Below are 14,984 nucleotides of genomic sequence, written 5' to 3'. Positions count from 1 at the left end.
TTTCCTACAGGTTTGTAATGAAGAGAATGACTCCATTTTTGATGTTTGAATGCTAACAATGTTCAAAGCCCACCATATCCCTATGCCCCACATCCGGGTAAGCAACTTAAAAAGACCACATGTTCCCTCCTTCGGCACTGGAATTTCAAATCAAACACTGCCTTGTGTGGCACATGTGTGAGAATCTGAACCCTAGCTCCATTTCCTGACATAACACATCTCAAACCGGTTGTCGCTCCTCACCACTTCAAGACATTTTTAGACCTGCACCGAAGCCTTCCCTGATCAGCATGGAAAGCCTCATTATATGAGTTTAAAACATCACAATTTCTTCATGTGTATATGTAACATCATTAGTCTTGCTATCTAAACTAAATTTTAGGAAAGCAACTGTAGTGGTTCATATTATATGTCAACCTGGCTAGGCCACAGTACCCAGATATTTGGTCAAAAATGTCTGTATGTTGCTGTGAAGGCACGTGAGCATATGTGTTTAGATGACATTAACATTTAATCAATAGATTCTGAGTAAAGCAGAATTACTATCCATAATGTATATGGGCATCACCAACTGATTAGTTGAAGGCCTTAAGAACAACACTGATTTCCCCTAAAAAGGAAGCCATTCTGACAGCAGACTAACTTCAACCTCAGGCTCCGCATCAATTCTTCCCTGCAGCCTGCGGACCTATCCTGCAGATCTTGGATTTGCCAGCCTCCACAATCAGGCAGCTAATACCTTAAAATAAATCTCTGTCTTCCTCTTTCCATTCCTCTCCTTCTGCTCCCCTACCGCTATTGGTTCTATGTCTCAGGAAAACTCTGATTACTACAGAAGTACAAAGGTCCCTATGTTTTTGTATGAATGGCTTCAATAAAATTTTATAGTTTTTATATTTAGTCTATGATTCATTTTGGGTTAGTTTTGTATTAGGTGTGGGATTTAGATCGAGGTTCACTTTTTGGCCTATGTATGTCCAGTTGCTCACACACCATTATTGAAAAGGCTATTCTTCTTCCATTTAATTACTTTTGCATCTTAGTCAAAAACTAGTTGGACATATTCGTGTGGATTTATTATTGGATTTCCTATTCTGGTTATTGACCCATGTTTTTATTCTTACACCAAAGTCATAGTCTTCTGATCTCTTTTGGCACATAGTAGAGCTTCATGTGAGGTAGAGTGATCCTTCCAGTTTACTTCTCTTTTCCAAGATTATTGTAGCCATTCTAGGACCTATACTTTGCCACATGAATTTTAGAATAAGCATTACATATACAAAATATCTCAGTAAAATTTTTAATGGAATTGCATTAAATCTATAGATCAATTTGAGAATAATCAATATCTTTACTATATTGACTCTTCCATTCTGTGGACATGATATGTCTCTCCATTTATTAAAGTCTTCTTTAATTTCTCTCATCAACATCTTGTAATTTTCAGCAAACTCTAAAAGAGTTTGTATAAATTTAACTTATTTGTTTATTAGTAGAACGTCCTCTAAAGCCATTTAGGAAACACTAAAATTTAGCTATACTTTAATGGTTTTGATTCCTTTGGATTTTCTATTTCTTTTAGAGTCAATTCTGACATACTATATATTCCTACAAATCTAATTCTCAAAGTAATTAGAACAATTTATTGACATAAAAATATCCATAAATTCTTTTTATTAACTATAAAACTTTGAATTATGATATAACATAGAGAAGAGTGAACAAAACATATAGTTTAATAATTTCCCAACAAGCAAACACTGTATATTCAAAACCTACAAAATAAGAGCATTTCCAGCACCTCAGAAGCTTACAATGGTAAATCATCCTTCCTAGAAAAGTTTATTACTCTAAATTTCACGGTAATCACGTATTTTTCCCCATATACTCTTACCACTTGATTAGGAACTGCTCATCGTTACAGCTTAGTGATGCCTGTTTTTGAGCTTCATATAAATGGGATCGTACAGTATGTTTGTCTCTGGCTTCTTTTGTTCAGTATTAGTTTTGAGAGATTCAACCATATTTTGGGTGCTGTAGTATTTCATAGCATTTCATTCATTCTTAATTCTGTATGGGATTGAATTTTATGATTTTGTAAAATTTATTTATCCATTCAAATATTGATCACAATTTGAGGTTTGGTTTCTGTTAATGTTTTTTCTTTTTTCCACAGTGATTATTTTTGTCAAGAAGAATTAAGTGATTCCTAGTTTTGTTACTTACTAGTTGTATGAGTTTAATTGGTCACTTAATTTTTCTAAATTATCCCATAAAATATTTATTTCATTATTCAAACATAAGATAACATAATGTAAAATAATCTTCCTTTTCATTATTATAGTGTAGTGTTTTCCATTATGCACTTATGAAGTGTAATATCTCTTGAAGATCTTTGGAAGCTTTTCTTCTTATCGAGCATTGAAAATATGTATATTGATATTTTGATGTTTGGGGCATAAGGCAGTCTGGAATATAATATATAATACAATACATGATACATAATATACAATATAATATATAATAAAATAAATCACTTATTTACAACTTAAGTATCATTTTTCAAATGACTACAAAATTAACCACACTTTTTACTTTTTCATGTTTTAAATGTTGCCAAAATAAGAGAATTAAAATTTTTTTTATTATTATTATAAGAAAGAGGGATGAGGGGATGGGGTAACTGGGTAATAGGTATTAAGGAGGGCATGTGTTGTTTAGAGAATTAAATGTTTTAAAATATTTCTTCTCCTTTGGAGTACGTAGGCATATAATTCTTTAAATATTTTCTAGGTTTTTGAAATCTATTTTTTTGATAATTGAATTTACATATCTAATTCTGAACAGTTTCCTTTCTTTGGGAATCCCTGTGCACCTCCAAATCTCTATCATTCCACCTTTTCTCAGTCACACAAAACAAACACGTAATCTCAGTAAAAACACTGCACAATCAACACAAATGCAGCTTCAAGACTAGTCCTCCAGGCTTAGAATGACCATGTAGCTCAGTAGCTTGGAATAATCCCCATTTATATCTGCTGACCTGGGGTTATTACTAATAGCCCTTTTACTATCCAAATCTTCCAGTCTGAACAATAAATTACAGGGTTACCCTACCTAGTCTTCATTTCAGCTAAATTGTTGTTGGCAAACCTACTATTTCACTAGCTAAGGTAAAATGGCTACTTTCTTTCTATGTCCTCTTGCTGTATGAAATAAGTCTGGAATAATAGTTTTTGTTATATATCCCAACACACTAAAAGATAATTAAGTTCTTCAAGAATTTTATCAGACAGGGCAGAGGTTTTATTAATTTGCATTATCCAAGTAAGAAAACGATTCACAGAGGAGCTGAGAGATTGTTGGCCAAGTTTAAGGTAGAAGAGAAGACAAATATCATGATTCCTGGTTTTTAGTTCATTTCTCTTGCTACTAAAGATCAAGTGACATGTATAACATTTGGAAATAATTGGCTGAATGAGTAGGCATTGTGCAGATCAGGGACAAAAGCTATACTTAAGAACAAAGAAAAGAGAATTCTCAACCACTAGGGCTTAGGTGCATCAATTATGTTTGGTAGGACCAGCAGAATTATTGGTACAATTTTCATTTCTTAAAGATTTACATTTGGTAACATTGGAAGATCGAAAAACGATTTTAGAGTCCAAACTGGCTACTCTGAAAGAGGGTTGCACTAATCCATACTAATGTTAATGAACACATGCTATGACTCAATAGAATGTTTGATTAAACAGAGGCAAATTTCAACCCAATTAATTGATGTTACCCATTTGCTCACCTACAATCCCTCCTGTGTGCCACAGGACCAGTCTGAGCTATTTCTACTGCCACTTGCTCCGTGTTCTGTCTTTGTATAGCCCAAGCCATATTTCCTTAATGTTCACCCAACTTACTTTGTTATTATGATCTCTGTGGAGACACTCTCCTGCTCAGCTCTTCGTGCTTCTTTTCCTCTTTATTCTTTCATTCCTTCAAGTTGGCTATTTGCCAAACAAAAGATGTAGGAGGTTTTGCTTCCATACTTAGTTGGTGTTAGGAAGTTTGCACCCTTATAAAACAATTATATGTGTCATGAAAGTTACTCTTATATGTTTTATTGAGGGCACATATGATTTGAAAGGTGAAACATGTAAGGCGAAAGGGTGGGATTGCCAGATAAAATGCAAATGCACAGTTAAATTGAATTTTAGATAAGTAACAAGTGATTTTTAGTTTAAGTCCCAAACATTGCATGAGACACACTTACATGAAAAAATCGCTTGTTGTTTATTTTAATTTCATATTTACCTTGGTGTTCTGTATTTTTCCTTGTTAAATATGGCAACCCCAGAAAGCGGGAAGGCTGTGAGAGTGCTCATATTGCTATCCTGGTTTCTGGAACAGAAGAGTAAAATCCTTCAATACAATAATTAGGAGGGTGGAGATAGCCAATTATCCTTTTTCTTCCTTTTCTTCTTTTTCTCTCTTTTCTTATTCTTCTTCCTCCTGTTCCTTCCATCTTCCATTTCTCAGAAATAGTAGTAATAGTGGTAGTAGTAGTCATAGTAACAGTATAGTAACAGTAACAGTGATAGTGGTGGTAGAAACAGTAGCAGTAGTAGTAATTAATAATATTAATAATCCCTCCCTTTGTATAGTACTTTCAGATGTATCATCTTACTTGATTTTTAGTGATTTATGTTTTTTTCTCATATAGATACTGAAAATGGGGGGGAAAGAAAAAATAATCACAGAAATATATTTAACATTTCTTTGTTTAGACATATTCTTACTGTGAAAGTAACCTCTTACATAAGAAGAGCAGGTAAACTGAACCTGAGACATAATCCAGATTAATTCAGATCCCAGAGCTTCCTAATGATCAAAGTTGTAAAAGGGGCTTCATTTCTTAGATGAGTCACTATATTGACTTCATTCATTAAATAAAAGGATTTTAATTAAGTGTATTCACTCTGGCAAAGTATGGAGGAAATTAAGCAGACCATATTTGGATGACTCTGTAATAATGAACTGAAGGAGAAAATTGAGGCAAATGTTAGAGGTTAAACCATTTTTTTACTTCTTAGCCTCTCTGATTTTAGTAATGTAGGTCAAAGTATATGCAGACCTTGTATAGCCATGTAATCAATCTTATTTACACTCTCTTTTCATGGTAGAGTAGTTCCTTTAAGCATTTGGTCTTAAGTAATATTTCTAAAACATGAGGATTTTAGTAGATGATTGAGAGTATAATGTGAAACAGACTGATGGATTTTGTGCTAAAATGGGAGAGTGATTTTTAAATAGGAGGTATAAAATGTTTTTGACATGATTCATACTGTTTAGATCTATCATTCTATAATTAATATCTGCTATACAAAATTAAAATATGTCTAGCACTGTGATAAGCATTTTACAAACATTATTTTATTTTTATCTTCCAAAATGCCTATAAGGTTGATAGCACACTAATGTTTGAAGGAAGGTTCACCTTACAATGCATTAGCAAGGGGCTCAAAGTAACTCAACTGTAGAGTGGTAAATTTAGTATGTAGACATGCTTGTGTTTATCTCTGAGATATAATGAACATGCAATAAGCTCCACATGTTTAAAGAGTACAATTTGAAAATTTTGACATATGTGTATATACATAAAAAAATAAAAATTAAGATAATCTGCATATCCATCACCTACAAATACTTCTTCATGTCCTTTTGTAATCTGTCACTCTTATCTCTTCCAGTCACCCTTCTTATCCCCAGAAAATTGCTGATCTTTTTCATGTTACCATGGATTAATTTGCATTTGCCAGAATTTTATATAAATGGAATCATACAGTATGCAGGACTTTTTTTTGGCTTCTTTTACCCATCCATTCCCTCTCATTCTATTAGTTAGAGAAGATTTTTTAAAACGATTTGTAGGTGAACAGTTGTCTATTTCTCCTTGAAATTCTATCCATTTTTGTTTCATGTGTTTTTAGGCTATGTTATTATTAGGTTCATAAACTTTTAGGATTGTTAAATTTTCTAGATCAGTTTTGACACTTTCTCATTAAGGGACTTCCTTGCTTTCCACTAATTTTCTTTGCTCTGAAATCTACTTTGTCTGACATTAATAGAGCCATTTCAGCACTCTCTTAATCAATGTTAGGGTTATATGTACTTTTCCTTCATTTTACTCTTAAAATATTTGTTATATTTAAAGTTACTTTCTCATGGGATAAGTTGGGTCTTCCTTTTTCAATAAATCTGAGAATTTTTGCTTTTTAATTGGGGTTTTTAGATCATTTATCTTTAATGTAATTATTAAGATTTTAGTATAAATTTACCATCTTGCTATTTTCTCCCATAACTTTGTTCCTCTTTTCTTTCCCTGTTTTCTATTGAATTAATTATATATTTATTATTTTCTTTGATCTCCTTTTTTGATGTGTGAGCTATACATTTCTATTTGTTATATTACTGATTTCTTTAGGATTTATAGTACACATCTTTAACATATCACAATATGCCTTCACATTATACTGCTTCATGTATAGTAAAAGAGTGAATTTCTATTTCACCCTTCTCAAACTTTGTGTTATTATTTTCTTACATTTTACGTCCATCTATCCCTATAAATCCCAGAATATTTTGCTATTACTTTTGCTTTGAAAATTTGATTCTGTTTTTAAATATTTAAAAAAAATAAGAAAAATTCTTCATATTTACCATTTCTAGTTCTCTTTATCTCTTTACCATATCTAGTATCTCTTTATTGTGTACATAAAGGTTTTCATCTGTCATCCTTTTTGCATGAAGAACTTCTTTAACACCTCTTATAGCATATGTCTATAGAAGTCCAATTATTTCACTTATGTATATCTGAAAAGGTATTTTAAGTATTTTTGGTGGATAAAGATATCTAGGTTGAAAATTCTTCCCTTTTAATACCTTAAAGATTTTTTTTTTCCATCTCTCTTCTAGCTTGTTTTGTTTCTGATAAAAAAAAAATCTACTGTCATCTTTATCTTTGTTCATTGGTGTGTAATGTGCCTCATTTCTCTTGGAGTTTTAATATTTTTTTTTTATCTCTGATTGTAAATAATTTCATTATAATGTGCACTGGTGTGCTCTCTCTGCTTGGGTTCATTTAATTTCTTGGACCTGGGGTCTGATAGTTGTCAGCAAGTTTGGGGGAAAAAATGTGTCATTACCTCTTCAAATAATTTTTCCACTTCTGCTTCAGGCTGTTTTATTTATTCTATATTTAACTTCTGAATTTGTCCCATAGTTCACTCCAACTCTGTTCTTTCTGTCTCTGTTTCATTTTGAATAGACTCTATTGCCATTGCTTCACGTTCATTAGACATCTTTCTGCATGGTCTAATCTACTACCAATAAAATCCAGGGCCTTTTCATCTTAAATATTATATTTGAATCTCTAGAAGTTCAGTTTGGGTCTTTTTCTGTATCTTCTATTTCTCCATTTTACACGTTCATTTTTTCCCTCTACCTTCTTGAACGTATGGTAAACAAACATAATAAATGTTTTAATGTCTTTTTGTACTAATTCTATCATCTTTATCATATCTGATGCAGTTTAGATTGATTGACATTTCTTCTCATTATGTATAGTATTTCCCTATTTCTTTGCATACTTGATAATTGAGCAGTTTGCTCAACATTGTATATGCTAGATGCTGGATCTTTTTGTATTATTAAAAATATTATTTTTTCCTCTCTTCCCCTATGATCCTGTTTTGTTTCTTAAATTCCACATATGAGTGAGGTCATATAATTATCTTTCTCTGATTGACTTATTTCGCTTAGCATAATACCTTCTAGTTCCATCCACATTGTTGCAAATAACAAGATGAAAAAATAAAACAAGGAGAAATCAGAGAAGGAGACAAACCATAAGAGACTCTTAATTATAAGAAATAAACTGAGGGTTGCTGGAGGGGAAGGAGGTGAGGAGGTGGGATAACTGGGTGATAGATATAAAGAGGGCATGTGAAATAATGAGCACTGAGTATTATATAAGACTGATGAATCACTGACCTCTACCTCTGATAATACATTATATGTTAATTACCTGAATTTAAATTTAAAAAGTGGAAGAAAAAATATTATTTAACTGTGTTCTAGGACAAAGTTAAGTTATATGAAATCAGTTTGTTCCCTTCAAGTTTTGCCTGTTAGGTTTGTTATGTAAGATCAAAGCAATCTTTAAACCCTTATTAATATGCTAAATAATACTTCATAAATTATAAAGCTTTCTACTCTGACTGCTTGGAACAAACAATATCCCCTGTTCTTTGATGTCCCATGTACTTTTCACTTAATGCTCTTTTCGTCTTTAGCATTTTCCTCATATACATGCATTGATCTCTATTCAGTTGAATACTTCAGATGGATTCTCTGAAGATCTTTAGGTTTTCCCTCTTCATGTAGGTCTTTCGTGGCAGTTACCCTGGGCTACAAATTATAGCCACCCTGACTTCCCTGGACTCTCAACTCAGGGAGACCCTGGTCTCTGACTCGGTTCCTCTTCCAAAACCAAGAGCCTGGAAAATTCCTCCAACAGTAAGATGGGACAATCACAGAGCTCACCTCATTTGTTTCTCATACTTTAGAGATCACTGTCCATTGTTGTATGATGTGGAATATCTTGAAAGTCATTGCAACATATATAATTGCCCTGATTTTCAGTTATTTCATGCAAAGGCATAAGTGTGGTTCCTGTTACTCCACCTTGGATTGAAATAGAAGCCTTTGTGAGGCCAGGTTAAAATTTTTACATTTGGGCAATTTGAACAATCTATTTGAGAAGGTGTAACATTGTCATATGAAAAGGATACAATTGAAGGCGAAACTTGTACATATCACGTGCATATGTTGTTTTGTGTTTTAACTTTAATAAAAGATCTTGGAATTCATTTTTATATTTAAGGAAGTTTTCTGTCTCCTAACTTGTCATCCTTCAAAAAAAAAAACAAAACAAAATAAATATTTTCCTTACATTGACCCTGTATCATGTATTTAATATGACTCTGTGCCATGGACAAAGTATGACTATTTTTATAATTAGCCAAATTTTTATCAGCGTTATTATAACAAAAACAACACCTTAATGGAAATAAAATATAGTCACCATGTTTATTAAAATATTTTTAATGTGTACTTTTATATTCATTTTCATATTAACAGTTATAATTTATGACATATTTTCAAAGCCTGAGACTTCAGTTTCCACAGTAAACAGATACTTAATAAATGATTAATTATAATAAGCTCTCCTGTGATTTTTCAATAGGTGAGATGAAAAATTGAAACAACTGTTTGCCTAATTCGAGTTAAAAACAAATAAGCAAAGACAATAAAACTATTATTTGAAATCTTTCTAAATAGCACAAGGGCTTAAATTGTTGAGGCAATTCCCCATACAAACCAATTTGCAAATAAACTATGGTTTCAAATATCTGGGATATTGTCCATGTTCCACTTCGTTTGCATCTCCACATGCTCAAAGGGGATAAGGGAATTAAGACAAGTATATGGATAATTCAGAAAAGAATTATAGGCCATGTTAACAATTGTTAGTCAGAGTTACACATGGCACTTATCAAGCAAAAAGCCCACAACAGACTAAAGTGGGAGTACAAAGCAATTACTTGATTTTTCACAATTAGGAAAGTAATGATTCTATTGTAACTTTCTCTTTCTAGGGAAACTGATGTATTTAAAGTTAACAGAGGGGAATTTCTTTATTAAGTTAGTATGGAGATGTGCTGCCTTACTGACTTAGGTATTACAATAGAATTCTTAAAACTTTCACTGGTGAATTGGCATCTTATACTGGTGGAAGATTGCAATAGTGGGTGTGATATATCTGGTTTTAAAAGCATAAATAACATAGTAATTTTAAACACAATGGAATTGTATGACCTTTGCTAAATTCCATTGATATTCTAGATTTGAAAAAAAAATAACGATTAGCAGGCAACCGAAAGCCACGAATGAAATCCAGAGGGCCTCCTTGGTAGCATAATTTTCTTTTTTTCTTTTTTTTTTTTTAAGATTTTATTTATTTGACAGAGATAGAGACAGCCAGCAAGAGAGGGAACGCAAGCAGGAGGAGTGGGAGAGGAAGAAGCAGGCTCATAGCAGAGGAGCCTGATGTGGGGCTCGATCCCATAACACCAGGATCACGCCCTGAGCCGAAGGCAGACGCTTAACCGCTGTGCCACCCAGCCGCCCCTGGTAGCATAATTTTCAAGAGAAAAGAGAAAGCTGATTACCAGCACCAGAATTTAAATGTAAGAAATGCCAAGCTCCAAGAAATGTAAAGGCAGATCTGTATGCCAAAACCATGGCCCTGGTTGAAAAAGAATGGACAGCTAACACATGGGATAGTGTCATCTGGATTAATCTCCCCCTCAGTGTTGAATCCTTAGATTTCCCTGAACTCTCTGAGCCCATGGAAGTGACCTATCCTTTCTTCCTTATGAAAAGCCAGCTCTCCACACTTACAGAAAGTTAATTCAGAACTCCCTTCTCTCCTTCCTCTGATTGCTACTTCCATCACAACCACGAAAGACAACATAATCCCCCCTCGGGATCTTCCATCACCCCTCCTGTTTACTAAGTTTAGTATTAACCAGAATTAATTTAGAGCAGTGTGACTCAGTTCGATATGTGTTGGGTCTGATAACATAGGGAAAGGACTTACTCCAAAGGAGCTGCAAGATCAAGCCAACATGTACTGGCAGGCTATGAGGGAGCACAAGGGTAATTATGTTCTGATTGATTAAGGGGGCAAAATAAGGAATTGGACAAGGGGGACTATTGGGAACATTCCCCTGATATACAGGATTCTATTCCCTGGCATGAACTCAAAGAGAAGGTGTGAACTCTCTATTAGGATGGCTCTTAGAAGCAGAAGAAAAGAAAATCTCCATATGGAGAAATGCCAGAATTACCATGGCAAACAGTGGAAGAAGGAATCCAAAGCATATGAAAGTTGTCTTTTTAATGGGTTCACTGAGGATTCACTATGTAAGGCTAGAAAACCAGCAAAATAATTATGCACCACAGAAAGGAACGGAGGATACACCACTTACCAAGGTCGAAGAGAATACACTATAAGGGGGATTGACTAGGAAGCTCAGTGTTGCCTGTCTTCTATAGGCCACAGTTGATGGTAGAAGAAAAGGTTATACGAGTGGATTTCCATATAGAAATGGGAATGATAGGACCTTGAAACAAGAGAAGCCACGTGGTTGTGCTTAAAGTCTTAGAAACCAAGTGGACATAATTATCATAATGACATATAAGGTTGGAGTGGCAGCCAAAAGGCTTGATCCATGGAGAGCTATACCAATGTTTATTAAAGCATAGCATTCCTAAGGACAAAGCACATGTGTAACAGAGAAGAGTGCTACTGAAATTGGACCATTAGAAATAATTAAGGATGGATCATAGTGGAAGAGAGGGAAAAAAATGAAACAAGACGGAACTAGAGAGGGAGACAAACCATGAGACTCTTAATCTCAGGAAACAAACTGAGGGTTTCTGGAGGGGAGGGAGGTGGGGGGATGGGGTGGCTGGGTGATGGACATTGGGGAGGGTATGTGTTGTGGTGAGTGCTGTGTATTGTGGAAAACTGATGAATCACAGACCTGTACCCCTGAAACAAACAATACATTATATGTTAATAATAAAAAAAACAAAAGCAAAAAAAGTAAAAGGAGAATAGAAGAAAGAAAGAAAGAAAGAAAGAAAGAAAGAAAGAAAGAAAGAAAGAAAGATTGGAAAAATTTTAAAAAGAAAGAGAAAAAAGTAAGGATGGATGATGAGATTAAGAATGGTTGTCCCAATAAAATGCTGTAGTTGTTTGTTCGATTTCTAGTCCTGAGTCACTTTTTTTTAAGTAGGTTCCACACCCACTGTGGAGCCTAATGCAGGACTTGAACTCATGATCCTGAGATGAAGACCTGAGCTGAGATCAAGAGTCAGACATTTAACTGACTGAGCCACCCAGGCACCCGTGAGTCATTTCTAAGACCTAGATCCCAAAGATTGAAACAGTGGGATGGTGGCCCAGAGAAAAGAACATGCAACTCAGCGGCAGGTATACATGCTAATGAAACCACCAGTCTTAACCAAAAGGCTTCTGTAGCCAATTATACAGACTACCGAACATTGAAGAAAGGGAGTGAAAGATACCTAGGTTTGTACAACCCTTTGAATATAGACAAATATCTGCTTGGGAGAGATACATCTCTAAATCTCAGGAGTAAACTAGAATCTCTAGCTTCCTAGACATGTCTGCTATTAAATCATAAAGCCCAGAAGGTATAGAAACATGTAAATATTCATGGAGCAATCTCTCTCAATAAGTATGTGGCTATGAATTTGGTGATTATATTGTTTATTTCTTCCATAGAAGAAGATCAGAAACTTTGCATTTACAAACAGACAATATTATATATTTACTTTACTTGTCTCTGTCGTAATATAGTCAGAACATAACATAGTCTGGATGTTCCACAGAACATTACATGTATCCATTGTAATGACATCATGCTAACTAAGTCAGTGATTAAGAAAAGTCTAGCACAGTGGAGACCTTGGAAAGATACGGGTGTTCTAGAAAGTAGAGAGTAACCACTACAAATTTTTGTGGGTCTGCCACAACAGCAAAGTTTTTAATGGTTAATGGGCCAGAATATCCCATTCAGAATAAAATACAAATTTTTGCATCTTGCATTCACACCATGACAAAAGAAGCATAAGCCCCATTATACTGTAGGTCCCACAGCTAGTATAAGCCATACCTGGGAATATTGCACCCATTCGTACCCTGTGTGGTGGGAAGGGCCATCAGCTTTGAATGGGTCCTAAAGCAGAAATGGATTAGAGAACATGTCCAGGCCACTGAAGTGATACACCCCAGCAGACCCTAAGCTATTAGAAATATCAATACCAAGAAGTGGTGTGTGCAGCTTATGGCAAGCCCCAGTAGGAATATCAAAATGTCAACCTCTGGCATTAAGCATTTATTCTTTATTGTAAAACAATCCTGGCATGTTTTTGTGTGATGTGGGCAGAGATAGGACACGTGACGACGGGTGTAGAACTGCATTTCATGAGGTAGGTTCTAAGAGGATACCAGCCAGCTTGTATGAGCAGGAAGCCCACACCTCCCATCCTCCTGAACTGTGCTTCAAACACAGCTCCTCCTATGGCCATATGAATGATCTTTTGCTACTGGGTAAGGAGGAAGGAAAAAAAATCCAAGCTTGGTTTGTGGATGGATTGACCCGGTATATGAGTTCAAGCAAAAAATGCACAGGAGTTGCAGTATAATCTCACACACGAGTGGCCTTAAAACAAACTTGTGAAAAATTTTACCAAACAGTTAAGTCTCAGGAGGTGTAACTTACCCGTTTTGTGTGGAAAAAGAATTGGCCTGACATATATGCAGTGGGGAATGGCTTGGTCAGAAACCTGAGAGGAGACAAAGTGGAAAAACAGAGACAAAAAGGTCCGAGGTAGAGGATCATAGAGGAACAAGTGAAAATGGGAGAAATGTCTGAAGATCTCTGTACCACATGTTAATGCCTACCAGAAATAACGTTTCACGGAAGAGGCGCTAATCAGCGACATAGACAAAATCACTTAATTAGTTGAAATCATTCAGCTGTTGACATTGACTACCCTATTGCGGGGACAATGGATGTATGAGCAAAGTGGCCATACTGGCAGAGATGAGAATATGCATAGACACAGAGGCATGGGGTCTCAATTACTCATGGTCGGTATAGCGACCGGGGCTGTCAAAGCTCCATCCTGCCAGCACCAGAGACCAATGATGAGCCCTGATAAGGTCATTCCTTGATAACAATTAATCACTTGGTGGAAAGTTGCCTGTAATAGACCCCTTTTCTTTTCTGCCTGCAGAGCCTCATTTTACAGTCAAGGAGATAGAAGAGGAAGCCAATGACCATTGCATCCACTGTCATATCACACACTATGCCACCTAGAATCTGCCCACTTGTCAAACAAATAGTTAAAATCCTAGCTCAGAGGAAAAACGTATGAGTTTAAAATGCCATCATTTAGGGGGGCCTGGCTGTCAGAAGAGTATGCGGCTCTTAATCTCGGGGTCATGAGTTTGAGCCCCACGTTGGTCATAAAGGTTACTAAAAAAAAATAATAAATAAAATAAAATGCCATCATCCAGTACATAGTACATCCCTGGAGTCAAAGACCTTTAAACTGTACTCTGTCTCCGATATGAAGAATACATAGAAGAAAGAAGTAGAAGCAGGAGTAGCACAATTTACCTTCATTCTCAGTGAGTGATTTGGGGAATTTGCTCTTCCCAATCTTATAACTCTGGTTGAGAGATACTACTGTCCAAGAGGGGAACTCATTTGCCGCTCATACCCCACAGCATGAGTCCTAATGAACAAAAAATTAATGCTACCACGTGGGTATTTCAGGCTTCTTGTATCCATGGACCAGGAAGACTAGAAGGTGGTCACTATCTTGGCAAAGGGAATAAACCTTCATCATCAAGATGTTTTTACACAATGAGGTCAGGAAAGAATATACGTGGAACCAGGAAATCCACTTGGGTGACTCTTGGTACTTCCTCATTTAATTCTGACTGGCAGGTGCCTGAAAACATCAAGGATACCAGAGGCTCAGATTCCTTAGAAATAAGGTCCAACACCCATGCCGCCAGGTAAGGCATCAAGAGGATGTGCGTGCTGCTCACAGATAAAGAAATGGAGCTGGGCAGTGCAAGCGGGATTCTAGTAGACACGGGGATAGTTCGTCTGGATCCTCTTTCAAGAAAGATCTGTAGGGGTGCCTGGGTGGCACAGCTGTTAAGCGTCTGCCTTCGGCTCAGGGAGTGATCCCGGAGTTATGGGATCGAGCCCCACATCAGGCTCCTCTGCTATGAGCCTGCTTCTTCCTCTCCCACT

This window comes from Ursus americanus, chromosome 19, assembly GCF_024610735.1.
Source record: "Ursus americanus isolate L20-20 chromosome 19, mUrsAme1.1.p, whole genome shotgun sequence".
Classification (NCBI taxonomy): Eukaryota; Metazoa; Chordata; class Mammalia; order Carnivora; family Ursidae; genus Ursus; species Ursus americanus.
The sequence above is the reverse complement of the archived record's forward strand: the minus strand, read 5'-3'. Positions refer to the sequence as shown.